Genomic DNA, 5,582 nt, shown 5'->3' on the forward strand with positions numbered 1-5,582 from the left:
TTCTTGGTGTCGGAGATCAGCTGGAAGGAGCCTCCTGGGTACTGTGGTTGGATGGAGCATGTGATGGTGAAGTCGGAGCCCACGAGCACCCGGAACCCCTGCTGGTAGACCTCAAAGACCCCGTCAGACAGGGAGATGTTGGGCTGAGGCAGCAGATCTGTCCACACACAGAGACATGATTGGACCAACCAGCACACATGAGCACAAACAACCAGTCAGAGAATCCATCCTCCTCAGAGACACAGATGGATCTGATCCACATGAGTTTGGGATGGGATGAACACTGACCAATGAAAACATGGAGGAATGTGTCATTTAGAGCACAGCTGACCTTCAAAGGCATTATGGGTAAAAAATGACAAACATGTGGTGGTTTTAGAGTCTCACATGTCAACATTTGGTCCTTTTGTCCTAAATTAGACTAATGTGAAATATGTTTGTGTTCTCAGCCTCATCTGGTCCAAATGAAGATGTTCACTTGGGATCTGGACGTTAGAAAGGTCAAAGGTCAATATTTGACACATTTGACAGAAAAAACAATGAACTGAGAAAATAATCAACTGATGAAATGAAAAGATTCATTAGATGTAACTTCAAACATCAGAGTCAGAACCATCTGGTCACTGAGAATTCAGTTCAGACACTGTTTGTGATCATTTGTACCTGAACACACCATGTCCACACCAGATAAGCGTTTAAGGGGAACATTTAGTCCAACACAGTCCCTCAGTCCAGATGTCAGCTTTACACAAGGAACTGAGACAAACCATACAAATCTGTCTGTAGAATCATCTGTTGTGTTGACTGAAACAGCTGATCCACAGTCCAGATGTTGACACACAGCAGATCCAGACTTCAGGTCCCAGTGTTTATCGCGGTCTTCTACTGGTCTCCAGTGTCCCTGCTGTTGGATCTCCAAAGTGCCAGCACAGCGGCTCGGCGTTCCCACCAACCTGACACCACCTGGATCTGAGCAGAGACACAAAGACATGAGTCCAACAAACACACTGTCATATGAAAGCCATGCCCCCTTGGTACCTGTACAGGTGAGTCCAGCAGCTGTTTCAGGTGAGCAGGTCTTCCCAGCAGAGCTGGACCTTCTACAGTCCAGGACAGCAGACTCATTTCCTACACACTGGAGCTCACTGGTCCAGACTGGAGCCTCCCCCTCTCCATAGAGCGCCCCCTGGAGGAGCCCAGGAGCCCCACAGCCCAGCTCCCTACAGACCACCTGGGTATCGTTAAGGTCCAAATCTTCTTCACACACTGAGGACCAGGACTGGTTGGACCGGACCTCCAGTCTGCCTGAACACAGACTGGAACCATGGACCAGTCTGACAGAGTCTGTGGACCCACAACAACACAGAGACATGTTTAAAGTCAAAAAAGCCCCTGGACAGATGGGAGTGTGAGGGTGGACTCTTTAACCCTTTCAACCCTCAACCTGAAATGGTCCGCCTGCACTCTAGAAAAAAGGGTAGAAAATATGCTGTGAGTTTGTCCTTTTGCCCATATTTCCAGAACACTTAAAACATTCAAAATCTAGTCATTTCCAATTTACTGCATGTTCGAATTCTGCTAAAACGGTTTCTTCTCCAGCTTCTAGTTCAGGCCTGAGTGAAATGACCGTAATGACCCAATAAAACCTATAAAGTACAACGTCTCAGGTTTCAGAAACTTGGAATTTTCCAATTGTTTAAACGGTGAAAGAGTTAAAACCATCCAAACTACATATGCACAGGGTGTGTCAGCGATGACACGACAGGTTTTAAAGAGTTAACAACACATCTGTTCATTTTTAAGAACGGAGTACAATATGTAACAACAGTTCTATACAGTATATTGTCACAGTGATAAATACTACAATTATGAGAGATAAATAATGGTTGGTTACCCAAAGAGATGATTAGAAGGATCATTCATTCATTCATTCATTTTCTGAACCCGCTTTATCCTCACTAGGGTCACGGGGGTCGCTTGGAGCCTATCCCAGCTACATAGGGGCGAAGGCGGGGTACACCCCGGACAAGTCGCCAGTTCATCGCAAGGCTAAAATGTAGAGACAAACAATCACTCTCACATTCACACCTATGGGCAATTTAGATTAACCATTTAACCTATTAGTGCATGTCTTTGGATGGTGGGAGGAAGCCGGAGTACCCAGAGAAAATCCACACAGACACGGGGAGAACATGCAAACTCCACACAGAAAGGTCCCACCCCCCCGTTGACTGGTGTTGGAATCGAACCCAGGACTTTCTTGCTGTGAGGCACAAGTGCTAATCACTGCACCACCGTATCACCAATTAGAAGGATCAAATATGCAATAATTCTAAATACTATTAATAATAATAATAATAATAATAATAATAATAATAATAATAATAGCTGCATGTTCAAATCTTCTTCCACGTTCCCTGTGCAGAACCATGTCTGTGCAGACGTGTTCTCACATTCATCTGCAGAGGGTTTTCAGTTCTCACCAGAAAATCTGAATTTATGGGCCCGGTTGACCACATAACATTTGGAAATATGACGGATGATGGAAAGTGGACTTTTACAGAAGCAGGAAACACGTATTTTCTGAAAAGAAACTGACAATAAGTCAATTTGCATTTTGACAAATGCTTTTTTTTTCCAGAAATGTGGACAAAATGTGGGTTGAACATGAAATAAACCATTGAACTTTGGAGGAAACACCATGTTAAAATCAAAGATTAAGGCAATCTTGAATCTTTCAAAGCCTCCTGTCTGTCATTAGTGACACAGGAACTAAACAGGACTCATGGACCAGTTCAACCAGAGCCACAATGTCCTCAAAGAAAACAGCAGAACAAAGAACACACCAATAAAAGGCCCTTTAGTGTTGAATGTGGAGCTGAAGGACACAGTGAGTGTGTGCCGTTGTTGACCTGGATTCCAACAGAGGGCGCTGTCTACATTCAGACTGGACTCAAACAGGCCTCAGGTCCACTCTGTGGATCCTCAGTCACAGGTTAGAGTTAGTTTAACGTCAGCGCTGGTGGAAACACAGTCATTCTGAAGTCAGACTGAACATTCAATATGTGTGAGTGGGGTCTGTTCAAAGGCAGTGGGTTTGATGCACACACACAATTCCAGTGATCAGTGAATGCACCATAATGCAGTGTGTTTGATCAGTGACCTGTGCACTGGTTCATCTCAGACAACTGGAAACATGTGGCTCATGTCAAACATCTGCATTTAAGGAGATGGTTTAGTGTCAGTGATGTTTTCATGGTGTCCTCAGAGTCCAGCAGACCCACATAGAGCTGGAAAAAGAGCACATGGACCAACACAAAGTCCAGTTCAAACAAATGGACTCAGTCCTTCTGAGCTGTTCAACAGCCTGTTGGAAAGCAGAGTCATGTGACCACGTTCATGGACTGGAACTGAATTCAGCTCCATGTGTTTGATGTTTCAGTCCAACTGTCCAATGTGTGGACCTGGTCTGACTGGGTTTAGTTTGACACAGCTCAGATAAAACACACCTGAATGGACTCATGGAAGAACTCTGACATAATCAGGACCATTATCAGTAGGCTTACCTGAACAGGTGAGGAACAGGGTGGAGTCAGAGGACCCAGCATATGTTCTCACACAGTCCTTCAGTGCAGATGTCGAGAGAAGACAGGTGGGGCTGAGGAACCACACAGAATCAGATTCACTATATCTTCTCCAAGAAACAGCAGATCCACAGTCCAGTCGATGGCATATTACATCTACTGTCTTCAGGGTCCAGATGTCCAAGGAATAATGATAATATCCCATGACTCTCCATTCTTCATGATGTTTGATGTGTACTCCACCGTTACAGCGACTGGCTCCTCCCACCAGTCTGACATCATCAGGATCTGATCAAATACAAATGACAGATAAATGAGATCAAAGTGAGTGAACTGATAGAAGCTGGTGTCAGTCAAAGCTCCACCTGTGCAGGTAAGGTCCACAGCTGTTCCAGATGAGCAGGTCTGTGACCCTGAGCTTCCACAGTCCAGCAGAGCAGACTCATGGCCTTCACACTGGAACGTCTGCACCACAGGAGCCTCCGCTTCTCCATAGAGCACCCCCTGGAGGAGCCCAGGAGCCCCACAGCCCAGCTCCCTACAGACCACCTGGGCACCATGAAGGTCCAAGTGTCCTTCACACACTGAGGACCAGGACCTGGACTGGTTAGACCGGACCTCCAGTCTGCCTGAACACACACTGGACCCATGGACCAGTCTGACAGAGTCTGTGGACACAGATGGAAGAACACTGGAATAAAATTAGAGTCTGAAGTGGACTCTAAGTAAGTAAGTAAGTAAATTTTATATATAGAGCACTTTTCACAGACAGAGTCACAAAGTGCTTTATCAGTTCAAATCAGAATCAAATTAAGTTTACAGAGACCCAACAGAATCCTTCAGGAGCAAACACTTGTGATTGGTGACAGTGGCGAGGAAAAACTTCCCTTTAACGGGCAGAAACCTCGAGCAGACCCAGACTCCTGAAGGATGGCTGTCTGCCTTGACCAGTTGGGGTTAAAGAGAGAGAGAGAGTAAAGGAGGAGAAAAGAGAGAGCAATAGAGATATAGAGAGACTTGGGGGAGGGGGGGGGGGGGGTGACACATGGAGTATGTTATGATGAATACATAGAGTGCAATCAGTTTGTGGTGGCCGTGGGTCAGGTAGGAGACTAAAAAGCCTTTTTGAACAAGAGGGTTTTGAGGTGTTTCTTAAAGCTCTCTACAGAGTCCATGGACCGTAGGTGTAGAGGCAGGTCATTCCATAGACGTGGTGCCACAGCTTTAAAAGACCTGTCACCGCGTGTGCTAAAACAGGTGTGTGGAACCATCAGCAGGTGCTGTCCTGAAGACCTCAAGCTACGAGTCGAGCTGTAGGGCTGGATCAGGGAAGCAATGTATGCAGGGGCCTGGCCATGTAGAGCCCGGAAAGTTAGCACAAGAATTTTGAAATGAAGACGATATAGAACAGGGAGCCAGTGGAGAGATTTAAGGATGGGAGTGATGTGAGTTCTCCTGTTTGTGCGGGTCAGAAGCCTGGCAGCAGAGTTCTGGACAAACTGTAGACGGGCCAGCTCCTTCTTGTTTAAGCATGTAAACAGGCTGTTGCAGTAGTCTCAGCGAGAAGACACAAAAGTATGAACGATCATCTCGAGCTCATTTATGGACACCATAGATCTGAGTTTGGAGATGTTGCGTAGTTGGAAGAAACAGTTTTTGACTAGGTGTTTGGAGTAGAATTCTAAAAACATGTCCAGGTCATCCTGGTCATCCAGTCCACTAGAGTCCTCTAAGGGACTCTAGTGGACTGGAGTAGACCAGGGTCTGGGGGCTTGGACTATATAGTGGATTTTATAGGACTGTAGTGGACTCACTTTCATATGAGTTAGTGTTTGTTTTTTCTGTGTGACATGATATTCATCAGGTGTTTGTTTGTGGACGTGGATATTACTGATTGTTTATTTTTACATTTACTCCTCATATTGGATCCATCTAAAAACAGGTTTTTATCATCTCCGGAATATAGCCAGAGTCCATCCAGTTCTTTCTCCAGCCAAT

The 5,582-nt window shown here is 45.5% G+C and overlaps 1 long non-coding RNA gene across 1 annotated transcript; it reads right to left on the reverse strand.

Annotated features, from left to right (window-relative positions):
* Positions 1 to 1,291: 1,291 nt before the first annotated feature.
* Positions 1,292 to 4,012, reverse strand: LOC115413086 (uncharacterized). The gene is made up of 3 exons (XR_003934425.1): positions 3,950 to 4,012; positions 3,567 to 3,872; positions 1,292 to 1,344 (listed from the first exon to the last, which is right to left on the reverse strand). It is a non-coding gene; the product is annotated as an uncharacterized LOC115413086 (long non-coding RNA).
* Between the last annotated feature and the right edge of the window lie 1,570 nt (positions 4,013 to 5,582).

The sequence above is a fragment of the Sphaeramia orbicularis genome, chromosome 21 (assembly GCF_902148855.1).
Source record: "Sphaeramia orbicularis chromosome 21, fSphaOr1.1, whole genome shotgun sequence".
NCBI lineage: Eukaryota > Metazoa > Chordata > Actinopteri > Kurtiformes > Apogonidae > Sphaeramia > Sphaeramia orbicularis.